The sequence below is a fragment of the Lepidochelys kempii genome, chromosome 2, assembly GCF_965140285.1.
Source record: "Lepidochelys kempii isolate rLepKem1 chromosome 2, rLepKem1.hap1, whole genome shotgun sequence".
Lineage (NCBI taxonomy): Eukaryota > Metazoa > Chordata > Testudines > Cheloniidae > Lepidochelys > Lepidochelys kempii.
The window spans coordinates 213,546,844-213,560,983 of record NC_136381.1 but is presented as its reverse complement, the minus strand read 5'-3'; the positions used below and the strand labels follow the sequence as shown (position 1 = coordinate 213,560,983).

Here is a 14,140-nt window from a genome sequence, read left to right as displayed (position 1 = left end):
TCTTCCATTAATTTTTTATGGAATTATGGCCTCTTTGGCACAAAACTTGGACACATAATAGTTGTCAGTAGTGTTGTTTTTTTTTTAAATGTCACAAGTTTTAGGGCAAATGTAATTGGAGTATTCTCCCACCATCATGCTGACCACTCACAGCTTGAATTTGAAGGTTGCTTCATATGGTTGTTTCCAAAAATTCAAGGGTCACAATAACAATATTGGAGGAAAGGAGAGGCCTTGCCTTTTGCCTCTAGTTAACTTCAAAGAATTTGAAATAGCTGAACTGGGTTTGGATTCCTGTTGGTTATTGTATAGTATTTGGACACACACAATAAAATTGGCATAAAATCCATTTTTTCTAGTATTGTATTAAATGTGCATATTTCTATACACTGTATTAAAAAGATGATTCAATTCAACACTATCAAACGCTTTAGTCATTGAGAGGTAAAACAATGCATGAGAACAGCTCCTTTCTAACCAATGGGGTACTAATGCAGTCAGCTTCAAATATTTTCATTATTAATCCTGTTTACTCTTGAGGGGTTATAGTACCTATATCTTTTTGTAGTCTGCTCACAAGTATTTTTGACAGTATCTTACAATCACGTTGCGAAAGTGAGATCAGTATTAAGAAAGTCTTTGCTGGGTTTTAGCAATAGGGGTAAAATGTGCCATGTTAGTAGAATGGGCAACTGATCTTTCATCAAAAACACAATTGGAATCTAGGTGCCAAGACTTGTTTATTGGGGTGGGAGAGTGAGTTAAGGACCAGAGAACTTTGATTTTATTTTATATATGTGCTGGTGAATATTTATATGTCAGGATGGGATAGGCACACTTTTAGGTTGTGTTATTATTTGTGTATATATTTTTGTATATACATTTTTAACATATGGGATGGACATTCAATGCATAGATGGATGTCTAAAGAGGCTTTTATAAATGCAAACAAAAAGAAACATCAAAATCAATAAACCTATATTTTCTCTAAAAGCTCACCAGTAAATCCATCTGAGATTTATTTAAAGTCAGCTTTTGAGTTTTTAATCTCTTGTTTGTATTTCTTATGAATAGAGTAATATACACTTGTTTAATCTGAACAGACTATGTACAGGGAAAATGTGAGTTTAACAACCCGTTTGCTTATTTACTGGTATTTATTTTTCCTTAATGAACTCCCTTCTGAAGACCTTACATTTATACTCAGGCACTCCCTCAATAGAATTATTTCCTGAATAAAGGACATCGAGATTGGGCTTATAGTTCAGCTGCCTGACAAGAAAAAGACAGGGATATAGAGAGAATGGATTCTCTATTCTCTCATATTCTCCTATAATTCTAGTAGTTTAATTCAGTGCAATGGAAAAAGTTTAAAATCTCTTAGACACCAAAGATTACTCACAAGGTGAATTTCCATTTTACCCTAAACCTCCTCTTCTAGGAATTTTAATAATTGTTGAGGTAAAATCTCACACACATGCACACGCGCACACAAAGCAGCTATCAGCTGCACACAGGATAGGTATATGAAACAGTATTATAACATTTTATTTTATAACCTTCAATGCATAATACAGTGTTACTCAAGGGTTAGCATGAACAAAGACGTAATTCTGAATCTGCCTCTTTCTCTCACATACATACACACACTGAATGTTTTACTCCAGCTGAATAGGTCGTATTCAATGGGCATATATATTTTAATCTAAAGTGCCTATTACATTTTGTGAAATCTTTCAGAAAGTGGGCACTCGTGCAGTACAATGAGGATGTGTGACCTCTACACCGTTATTCAGTTTAGTGTAGAAGATATTGTACACAGAAGGCTGATAAAAGCTGAATCAGAGGTTGTTGTCCAGGAATATTCACTGAATTGAAAATGGAACTCTTAGGGCAGAGAGATACTAATTGTGACAAAAAGCACAAAACTACCCAGTGAACCACACAAAGTTATGCAATATTTAAATATTTCAAATATCAATGAGATTTCTGTCAAAGTAAAAGACATCCTTTGTTAATTTTGATCTTGATCTTTCTTTTGAAAGTCTTTAGTTTTTTGTCCTCCTCTCAGATGTTTGTGCCCACTTTTGTCAGACATCTTCAACATTTTTTTTATGTTGAGTCTCTAAGAATTGTCTGTAGCCTGGTTTTTAATGTAGCTTTGAGTTTGTGATGCATTGTACTTTAAACTATTGGTGCTATTAAACATAGTACCCCTGTTTGATGGCAATGTACGTTTTAGCATTTATTGGTATTAACTTTTGGAACTCAGGAACTACTTAAGGGTAGGCCTGTTTCTACTACAGACTAAAAAGGTGTTCTTATTTTTCTTGTCTGATGAATTTCCTCTTTAAAACTTCACGTAATAAAAATGAATCTGGTAAAGAGTTAAAGGAAGCAGACACCTTTTGGTCACTGTATGAACAATCTGAAAGTGGTGTTTTGTACCTTCACTAGAATGGTGGCACAATGCAACATAAAAAGGAGCTCTTTTTCAACACACATTTGAAAACTGAGAGTTTGATGATGCAAGGTGCTGAGGTCCATAACTCCCACTAGATTCAGTGAGAGATGATGGTGCTTAGTACATCCTTTGATTAGGCCGTTAATATATTGCCCAGTCCTTCATGTGTTGAGTGCTTCCTGTAAGCTGTTCAGAATTCTCAAGTCTTACTGAAGTCGTTGGATTGAGCCCTTAGCAAACTTGTGAGACTACAAAGATTGAGTTGCACTATTTATACTCTAACAACATACGCATACTGTACTATGAGTACTAATATTTTTATGAGAATATTTTTGAAAAGTAAAAAGTGATAAGATTTGTGGGCAGTAATCACAAAAAACAGAGATGATGGCTTGTTCCTTCTCTCACTCGCTGTCACACAAACATTTTCTTTTCAAGATAAAATGTAAATGGAATTGATTATTTTCCGTAAATAATATTATGTTGTTGATGGTAGGTGAGTTCCAAAAGGGAGCTGAAATTTTTCAAACAGAACCCAATCACATGACAATATTTTATTCCAATTACTCCATTTTCATTATCCACATCAACTTATAATAATATATATGAATTTGTAAAATACTAGTGTTCATACCAAATTGCCCTACAAACTGAAGCCATATGTAGGGAGCTGTTTAAAGAAGCTGAGAACTCTAATGCTACTTAGTAGGGCTGGCTGGAAAACAAGAATTTCACAATTTTTTTGAGATTTCAAAATGTGTGGCTCTACATCAGAAGGAAAGCAAAACTTTTTGAAAATGAGGTCAAGAGAGACCCAGGAATAGCCAATAGCTCAGTGGGTAGGGCACTCACCTGGGTTGTGGGAGACCCTGATTCAGAGCAGCAACTTGAACTTGGGTGTCACATTTGCCATCTGAGTGCCCCATCCACCAGCCTAAAGAGTCAATCTCTTATGTTGGAGCTATTCCACTTGAATAAGTAATTAAATACTCACTGGGATACAACAAAACTGACTCCATAGCCTAGTAGTCAGGTCACTCAGCTGACATGAAGGAGGCCCAGGTTACAGTCCCTGCACCTAATTAGGCAAATCAGGGACTTGATCCTGGGTCTCCCATAGCCCAGGTGAATGCCCTTACCATAGGGTTGGGTCTCTTGCTCACATAAAAGTCTATCTTAGATCTGATAAATCTTCTCATGAAAGGTTTGTCAAAAGCAATATTTTTCAGTGACAAGTTTGTTCTTACAAATCAGTTTTGTCAGAAAATTTCCAGCTGGCTCTACTCCTGAGAAGCATCCTGCAGTCCTTACCCAGGCACCGCTACCAAGCCAATGAAAGTTGTGCCTGAGCCAGCAGGAGCAATGACAAACAGCTGCAGCAGTTAACAGCTCCAACTTGGGAGGGGGAGCCAAGACCAAGCTGGGGATACCCCTTGCTCTAAGACACTGAATTATGCAGGGGAGAGTCCCTCTCCAGGGACACCAGGCCTCATATGGACCCACCTCTTCTCCCAGCAATGTGATCTCATGGACGAAAAAATTCTGGAAGAGGCCTTCTTGAAACTGAGCCAGCAGGAGCAGAGCGAAGGAGTCATGCAGGGACCTGTAGACACTGATTATGTCAGCAGTGCCTGACTGCTTTTTACAGGAGTTACTCTGGCCGTTCTCTCCCCTGCTGATTAGCTGTTGGGTCCAACTCCCTCCTATCCCCTGCTGCATTGTCTTTTCACATCACTCCACCTATCTCCATGCTCCCTTCTATCATTTTTTTCTTTTCCCCTATCTTCCTTGTCCCTACTTCTTAGTCTCACTGTTCAGCTAATACCCCTCCCAAGCCCCTTCCCCCAATAAATAAATAAACACAAACAAAACAAGAACACTGAAAGAAAGCAATAACAGAAACTGTGGAACTATCATGACATTTGCATTTGTTCACTCTGTTATATACCTTCCCTCTTAATTCCTTGTCTGTTGTGTCTATTTTCAAATAAGGTCAGGCATGTAAGCCTGCTACTGGTACCACGTAACCCAGTACAACTTGCCATGGATCAGGCACTTGGCAACTAAACCATGAATCCCCTACCAGATACCCATTGGAATGAAAAACAATATCCACAAAGGAATGATGCCATCTGGTGCTGCTGCCTTACAGTAGGTAATTCTTGGCTGAACAAAGGCTAGGGGAGAAAATCCTGAATCAAATCCACTGCAGAGAAAATGTCAGGTATTTGGCACTGCAACTCAGCTCTGTCCTCCAGCATCTCCTGCAGCAATGCAGACTTCCAAATGTCTTGGTCTCCAAGCTTTTGGGGTAAGTCGGTACCACAAAAGGGAAGGCTTTGATCCTAAGGCAAGCATCTGGCTCCTTATTTTTTCTGCCTGGGCGTACATGCCAAAGGTTTGTATACATTGGTCTCCCTCTTCGAAGTTGCTCGTTGGAATATGAAGACAATGTTCACCGGTATGTCAAATTATCTAGAGGAGGTCAATAACTCAAGAAAGTCTGTCAACATTGATAGAGAGATGGAGAAGTTAGACATTTATGTAGCCACTCTCTCTGAAACCTGACTTGTACAGGCTCTATACACAAGATGCATGTACTTTTTTCTGGCATGGAGAAAGACCACTGTGAACACAGAGTGCATTTTGCATTCAAAACACTCATTAACACTCATGTTCTAATGTTCTGTTGCAACATCAGAACATATCATGTCACTAAAAATATTTACTACAGATGGCTTTGCCAATATCATCAGTGCATATTCCGCACCACTTTCCTTCGTCTCTGAAGAGAAGGACTTGTTCTATTAGCAACTTGACAGCATTATCAATAAGCTACCATTGAGTTAGCAACTATATCTACTGGGAGCTTTCAATGCTAGAGTTGGTTCAGATCATGAGATGTGGCCACCATGGAGGTGGAAAAATGAACAACAATGGGCAAAGGCTACTGGAATGCAGCACTCCGCAAGGACTGTGCACTACCAATACCTATTCCAAGGCTTTCATCGCTGGAAGGTCTCATGGAGACAGCGCAGATCTGGACACTGGTACCAACTGGATTTAATTGCCACCCGCAGAAAACATAGGATCTTCCCATACTCTTAGTTTTCACAGTGCAGAGTGTGACACAGACCACACACTTGTATGCTAAAAACTAAAATCAGAAATCCCCTGCAAAACCCAGAAATCCCATAATGTCAAACAAAGCTGTCGCCCACACATTAACATCAACAACACAAAAGATAAAGGAAGATGTCTCCAATTCACTATGAATCTCAGGGAAGCTATGTCATCGACTGTACCTCCCCTGAATTCCACTGCAGCATGGAACACACTCAGAATGAATATCCATACAGCCGCAACCTTAGCTTTTAGTAAAAAGTCTGTAGAAGATACAGACTGGTTTGCAGCATACTCTGAATATATGCTTCCAGTAGCTGAAGCAAAACGCACAGCATATCTCCACCACAACATGAACCCCTCTCCTGAGGCATTTGCTAACCTCAGCATGGGCAAGAGCACATTGCAATGAAAAGCAAAGGAATATGCTGAGTCATACTGTCTCCATCTGTGCGAGAAGATACAAACATCCTTTGAGATTGGAGGTATGTAAGAGGTATGTAAAATGAAATCAAGAAAGCAACAGGTCCTTCAGTCAAGGAGACTGCTCCTCTCAGATCTCTTAATGGAGACGTCATAACTGATGGGAAGCAAATAGATGAAATGCTAGGGGGAACACTATCACTATCTGTTCATGTGAAACCACTGCTGAATTTTGAATAAAAGACTCAGGCTATGTCTACGCTGCACTTTCGTCGGTAAAACCTTTGTCAGTCAGGGGTGTGGAAAAAACACTCCCTTGACTGACAAAAGTTGTACTGATGAAAAGCACTGGTATGGAGAGCACTTTGTCAGTGGGAGATGTTTTCCCCCCAACAAAGCTATCGCCCCTTGTTGGGGGTGGTTTTAATTTGTTGGCAGGAGAGCTCTCTCCTGCCAACAAAGAGAGGCTACACTGCATATCTTACACTGGCACAGCTGTGCTGCTGCAAGGTGTGCACTGTAGACATAGCGTCAGTTACCCCAGATGAGGTTGAACTTCCTGAAGCAATTTGACTTGAGGGCTAAGTCACATCCACAGCGAAAGTGGGCTGAGGACCATGTGGGGAAGCTGAGGCAGAGAGCTGCTGTATTGCTATGGCCCTCTATGAAGGGGTGTGCTGTAATGGCACCTTTTACAAGCTAGCTCTTGACTGAGGATCTGGGCAGATGGACTAGTGCTTAATTTGTGCCAGGGCTTGCCAGGACTGAGCCCCAGCCCCTCTGTGCTTGGCAGTTCATAGCCCCAGCACATATGGGCTTGCTGCGTCAATTAATGTAAAAAAATTGCTTGAGCTCTGGCACCTAATTGCTTGAGTTCCAGCACCTCTTTCACCCCGACTGTGGGGATCTGAACTCTGAGAAGGCGTTACTAGAAGAGGATCTGTACCCTGACAGTCTGTCTAGGGACCCAGAGTGAGAGACAGTGGCCCCTGCTCAGGAAGCTAAAAGAGCATACAGAACACAGCTGAGTTTGGCCCCAGCCTGCTGAGTGTTCAGAGAGGGGAGCTCCACCGCAGGGTTGTGTGTATGTGATGGACATTCATGCCAAAAAGCTCCAATTCCCCTTCTCTACAACTAGGGGTTACCTGAACCAATTCTCAGGCAGAGTCAGAGACAAAAACAAGAATAAGGCATAGCAAGAAGCTTTTAACGTTTTTGTCACATAAAGAAAAAAAAATCTGAAAACAAGCTACAAGAAAACAAGTAAGAATCAAATAGAAACAACCAGAATAGATGAAACTTCTCTTCTAATCATCAACATAAATATGTAGATAAAATGTTTTCCCCAGGAACTTGAGAACTCCTCAATAAAATAAACCAAACAAATATAAATCCAAATTAAAATTCTAAAGCCTGTATCCAGGCTGAGGCTAGTGAAAAATTTGAGGAGCTTTTGGATTGTTCAAATTTTTGAGGACCAAACTGCTTTGAGGCTATCCTCCTTCTGCAAGGGAAGAAATAAAAAGTAGAAGCTTGCTTTTTTTCTAAGCAAAAGAGAGGCTAAGATATAAACATAAATAAAACACATTCCCTCCCCTGAAGAGCTCCTAGTGCATATAAAACAATATATAGGATAATATTTTAGGAGAGGGAGGCTGTGGGGATTATTAATTATTAGAAAAGGAGAGATTTAAGAAAAGTTTTTGAGGAAGAGGGGCATCTTGTGGATGAAAATAGTAAGACTGTTCCAAACATACCAGTTTGGCAGAAAGAATAAAGTTGAGCCTGAGAAAAGGAGGCAAAATTGGGAGGTGAAAAGGTCTGCAGGCATAAAGGCCCAGGGGAGTGAAGTTATCTACTCTGTAGTGGAAGGCAAAGTAGCTGGCTAAAATGGGTGCTTCTTCCAGAACTAGAAAGTCAGAGACGGATAGAACCAGTGGAAGATGCCACCCAGGAGGTGACTTCTCCTTTGGCAACTGGGGTCTTCATTACGCTCTACCCCTAAAACGTCCCACTGTCGCAGCTCCACCGGTTGCACCACTGGTCAAAATGCTAATGGGGGCCAGCTGCAGCGTTGCAAATCATCCCATGTAATCCTGCAAAGTGCAGGTCGACATAAGGCAGTAGGGGAAAGCAGGGAGGCTGCTGGTGCCTACTTTACATTAGCGCTCTCACCGTGGGTACCACCATCAAGCCATACATGAAGAGAAAGCGCAGCATAGACAAAGCCAGCGGGTAATGGAGCATCAGACTTCACCAAAGAGAGGGTCGGGTTTAAAAAAACACGACAACAAAAAGCCAAGGTAAATCAGGTTCCCAGGGGAGGTCAATGAGAACTGTGTGGCACTTGAGTCAGCGCCCTCCCTTTCCCTTACAGGGTCTAGTGGGAAGGAAGATGGGATGATATCCCAAAGGAAGGCCTCCACTCCCAGTGCACCTGCCCTCAGCCAGGCCGCTTTCCTTAGGTACCCCTGGCTGTCCCCTGGGCGCTGCAAAGCGCAGGGCCAGGCAGGCCCACACCCTAGGGGCTATGGGAGGGAGGGGGCACTGTACTTGGGGAGCAGCCTGCTACACTGGGCTGTGCCTCCAGCCAAGGAACCCTGCAGAACAAGCCCCCCATCCCCCCGACTCCAGGGCTTTAGCCAGGGCTGCACGCCCCGGGGACCCAGCTCCCGTGGCAAGAAAGCCAGGCGCCAGGCAGCCGCCCCCTCTGCATAGCCCTAGCCCCCGAGGGCGCCTCTTCCCTCCCCCCGCTCTTGGACCATCACCCCCGGGCCGGGCTCCCCCTCCACTCCCCTCCCCGTCCGTGCGCTCGCCCCCCCAGCGGCGGGGCGGGTTGGCTCAGCCCGCCGGCCTCTCCTCCTCCCGGTAGCGAGGGGCTATTTTTAGCAAATCCTCCTTGTGTCGCCACGGGCTGTGCTCGCTGCTCAGCCCCTCGCTGGTTGCAGCCGCGGCTGCCTCCCTCCCTCCCTCGCCGCGCGCTGCCGCCCCTCAGCCCCGCACACACTGAGCCAGCCCCGGCTGCTGCCTGCGCGCCGCCCGGGCCACGGCCCGCTAGCCTCCAGCAGCCGCGGCAACTTTCCCTTCCCCTCCCGCGCCCTTGGAAGATGGCAGTTTGGGGAAGGGCTGGAAGTTGCAGCCCGGGAGCGGAGCGGTAAGAGGCAGCGGCAGGGAAGGTGAGTGGCATCAATGCCAGGGAGCGGCGGGGGCTCAGTGCTGGGTGGCTCCTGTTAGCCAGGTTGCAAAAGCCTCTGATCCACCAGTCTTGCGAGCCAAGGGCTAGCTCTTCCCTGGGGCCCCCTCTCCATCCGTGCCCGGGCAGGCGGTCCCTTGGGTCTCCCACGCCAGCTGGATTTTTAGGACCATTTCACTGGGCTGTCAGAACTTCAGCTCTTGGTTGGGTCAAGCCTGGTGGGCTAGTTGCATGGCTCTTTCATGTTAGGGTGGTGCTGATGGTGTGGAGGGAGGGGTGTGTGTGTGTGCAGGGCATGAGGATCTGCTGCTGGAGACGATTATTCCCCAACGCATTTTTATCTCTTTGGAGAGCAGATACATAATGAGAAGTTTCTTTTAATAATATAACTTGTACTGGGAGGGAAATCTTCCTGACTGCCTCCCTTCGTCTCCAGCAGCGGTTGTCACTGTGCTCTGCAGTGCCCTATCCAGCGACAATGTTAATAAAACAGCCAGGTTTTCATGAAAGTTCAAGAGCTGACAAAAATAATTTCTAGGCCGGTGGAAGGTGAATAGGAAATTATATGCTCGTTAAGGTTAACTGGGTAATTAAAACCTACACTGGGGTGTCACAGTGGGAGATGTTTTGCTACCCACTGCACAGGTGGAAGAGCTCATGTCTGTATCCACAGTATTAAGTGGTTTTTTTCAGTCATTGTAACCTATACGGATTTTGTTTTAAGGTGTGCTTTCCTGGTGTAATAAGACATTTGGTTAAATAATAGGAATGGGCCAGATGTAGCTATTTTAGAAGTATTTGGATGATGCAGTGATAGGAAAAGTAAAGATGCATTTCCTGATGCTAATTTGAATCCTCATTTGAGACTCTTATACCCCTAATTTCAGGAAGGTGTGAGTTTTTATTTTTTATGACTAAGTGGTTGAGTGACTTCGACTCCCAAAAGCTTGTAAGAAACTGAAATAAGCCTAGAATGACTGACTAGTTTGGCTCTTTAGAATAAGGTAAAATTGTTTTGATATTTTGCAAACAGTGTAAATGTGCCTAAATTTCCTGTATATTACTGTACAGTCTGAAATAGATGATAACAGTAATACTTGATAATTTATACTTCAAGTTACTTTAGAAAAATAGGATTTATGATTGTGAATACTGCAGAAAATGTATCCACCCTTGAAAGATTTACATTCATCATGATGGAGTTTGTAGTTTTAAGAGCCATGCAGCAGTTTCAAAACTTAAAGGTGTTATTAAAATATACAAGAATGAAATGAATTTATGGAAGGAATATTTAAAACAAGCCTAAAACAGGCTTAATGAGGTGTGTTTTGGGAACCTTTTGACATTTGAAAAGGTCTTAGCGTTCTTTTCTAATGCAATAGGTGTTATGATTCTTTGTCATAAACAACACAGATAAAAATTATAATGTAAATCAAGGAATTCATATATATTTTTGCCTGTCTACTTTATGACACATTTAGTTTAATGAAATGATAGAAGTAAGAACAGTTTTGGGACAAGCACGTAAAGCAGTTTTAATACATTTGTGAAGTACAAGGGCTTGCAAGCCTTACCGTAAACTCTATGAGCAATAGAGGAAAAGCAATTCAGATTAAGGCTTTCCCAACTCTTTCCTCTCAGCACCATCTTCCTTGATCTGCCTGAGTTGTAAAACTCTTGATTTTCATCCTGTTTTGTTTTCTAAATTTTCTGTGACAAGCCTACCCATTCCTTTCGGAAGGGCCCAGTCCCACATTTGCTTCGTACCCCAAACTCCTATTTAGTTCAGAATCATGCTCTAACGCAGTACCAAAGTAATATTGTTGGAAGGCAATTCGCTGCCCTCACACAGAAAAGTTGTATCATTTTACAGATGTATATTATACAGTTCACAAGTGTATATATAACTCAATCAACACATTTGTAAAATTAACATAACAATACATCATTTTCACACCTCCTTTTGACTGTATCAGCAAACAGACCTGTTCCAACCCTAGAAAAAACATGCCTTTACCCCAGCTGTATTGTGCCTGCCATTGGGGCTAGCCCCCTCACGTACACATTGAAATATCTCTGCTCTATGAGTGCATCTATGCTGCACCCTTCTTTTGGCAGTGTGTAGCGTACATTCATATATAGTCTACCTAGCATGGATATAAATAGCAGCAAAGACAGTGAGGTGCAGCTTAGGTGAGTAACGGCATGCCTGAAGGTTGTGGGTCTGTACTCGAGTACATAACCTACATGCTTCTCTACTTGCCCAATCTGTGCGTCCCTGTCTACACTGCTCTTCTTAGCAGTGTAATGTCCCACTGTCTTCTCACTGCTGGAGCCTTTCCTCACCACAGAAAAAGACTCTGGTAGTGGGGAAAATCTCCGCCAGCAGGCAAGCTGCTGGGAAAGTCTCCAGCAGCTCCCTGATACTAGGCCCCTTCCAATACTCCCGCAGTGAGGAAAGGCTCTGTCAGCTCCCCATTGTTGGAACCTTTTCCCTCAGCAGGGAAAGGCTCTGGCAGAGGGGAGGCACTGGGAAAGGCTCAGACTTTTCCCTCTGCCTCCTGCCTGCCAGAGTCTTTCCTCCCCGCAGTGAAAGGCTCCAGCAGCAGAGAAAAGCACTCCATTCTACCTCTGCTGCTGTCAAGGTACTCTCACTTACAGCACTAAAGGTTGAGTAAGGTTAACCTTACTCAAAACACTGTTCTCTGTCTCATATTCCATTTCATTCTGATCATTTAAAAATGCACATAGAGATGCAGGTTTTCATCCAGACTAAAATACCAATTTTAGTATTTGGAACCAATGACTCCTAGCCTACTGTTCACCTTCTGTAAACTAGTACTTATCCACAAATGAGTAGCAGGCTTTAGTGAAAACTCCACTAAAGACTGGAGGAACAGTAATTCCTGTTAAGTTGCTTTTAACTTACTACCACCACCTTTCTTCATCTGTCACGAAGATTCTAAAACAAAAGTGAAATAGTGATTTGACTTTATATGTTTGAGACAGATGTTTCTTTTGGAGTTGTAAATGGAAAAAAAAAAATTAAATATGAAAAACAAAATGAAAAGTCTTAAGGTCAAATATTTAAAACATTTCAAATTTCTGAGGGGGAATAATATAAAAAAGGTCATTTTAAAAGAAAATGTCTAAATATTAGGACATCAGAAACATTCTAATAATGAGAAATCATTTACTTATCCCAGCACTCTAATTAATTTAAATTGAAGGTTTCCGGTATTGCTAAAGGATATAATTCACATGCAGAGAACCACGATCAAATTCAAGCACTTATAGTAGTGTGAATGGTTAATAGTCATTTATAATAATATGATCATTGCAAGCGAATAAAAATGATAGGAGTTAAACTACTGGGTTAAGCTAAACAGGAAAAGACATTCATATTGTGGAATAGGAGTGTTAACACATGGAGTTAAGTAGGAACAGTTAATCAGGAACAACTCCATGTGTAGACATGCAGTGTTTACTACCATGATTGGGCCCACTGAATCAGTGGTACTGCTTGAGTTTACACTAGAGGATTAAGTGCTAGTAGGCAAATGCTGACTACCTTCCCTGTAGCCATGAAAGGCCTTGAATACAGTCTGCTTGTGTGAGGTTCAGGAGCACCACACAGGGACTACAGTGGCAAGCTGTACTCCCCTGTGCCACCACATGCAAGGGGATTTCAAGGAGCAGCAGCAGCTGCAGGGCTGGTGGATCCATGACTACACCGATTCACTTGCTTCTCCTCTGGTTTCTTCAGCCTTGAGGTTGCAATATTGGCCACTAGCCCTAGAGCTGCTCATCTGTTGCTCTGTTGTCTTTGGTGGGAGGAATCTAGCAGGGTACTCAGGGTCCCCCTCACAATGTGGCCTGATTACCCAGGATGGGCAGTGGCAAGAGGATTTGCATGAGAGTGCACTCCTTACCCAGGCAAAGTTCTCATTTAAGTCAGTGCATTCAGAGTGAAGCGTGGAGCATTTTGCAGAAAGAAGCAAAATCTTCCTCTTGTTTGCTAATAAACTGTGTGCAAGGGTGACTGGCCCTTTTAAGTTCAACCTATGACTAGTTAGTTGCTTTGCAGTGGGCTCTGATTGAGGGCACCTGGCTTCTGTAAGGAATCAGGCAGCAGTTGAGAAAGGGGAGTAGGGAGAAACTGTAGGGAGTTGCCTGTATAACACCTGAGAGCGCAGAAGTTGAGGTAACAGTACACAGAGCTAATAGGAGAGTGCTGTGGTTGAGAGCTGTTTGAGAGAATTGGACTGTTGGGGGAACCTACTGAGTAGAAGGCTCATGTCTCCCTCTGGGCAAAGTGGGAGAATCAGCCCAGTTGGGGCAGGCTGAGCCCAGAAAAAAAGAGGGTTATATTTTTGTAGAGGGAGGTTCAAGTACTCTTATGAGCAACTGCTCAGCAAAGGTAGTACTTGCAGGCAATGGAGGCCTGGAGGTGGAACATTGTGGGGAGCCCTCTTGCAGAAGCCTTGAATTGTGAACTATGGAAAAAGAGTCACAAGAAACATGAAGAACTGCCATAGGTGTGGAGGCTCTGGAACTGGGGCACAGGAATTGAAGAGGAATGATTGTTAACTCACAGGTAGATGGCATGGAGTTTGGGACCGGAACCGTAATAGAGGAATTGGACTCCAAGATTATGTCTGCACTAGAAATAGTACAGAAGCACAGGGGGTTCTTCTATTGCTGTAGTAAATCCACTTCTCCAAGAGATGGTAGCTAGGTTGATGGAAGAATTGTTCCGTTGACCTAGTGGTGTCTGCAGTGGGACTTAGGTTGGCTTAATTACATTGTAAGGGGCACAGCATTTTTCAAAGTCTTGAGTGATGTAGTTAAACTGGCCTACCTCTGGAGTGTAGACCAGCATGAGAAGGACAACATTGTTTTCCTGGCAGGGGAGGTAACCATCAGTCTGATCTGTG

The 14,140-nt window shown here is 43.0% G+C and overlaps 1 protein-coding gene across 1 annotated transcript in view; it reads left to right on the top strand.

Moving 5' to 3' along the window:
- Nucleotides 1–8,947: 8,947 nt before the first annotated feature.
- The window catches only part of HDAC9 (histone deacetylase 9), a 704,858-nt gene continuing 699,665 nt past the window's right edge, over nt 8,948–14,140 (top strand). The window contains exon 1 of the mRNA XM_073333773.2: nt 8,948–9,186. The gene's annotated coding sequence lies outside the window, so the exon portion shown is untranslated. The remainder of the gene's footprint in view (nt 9,187–14,140) is intronic.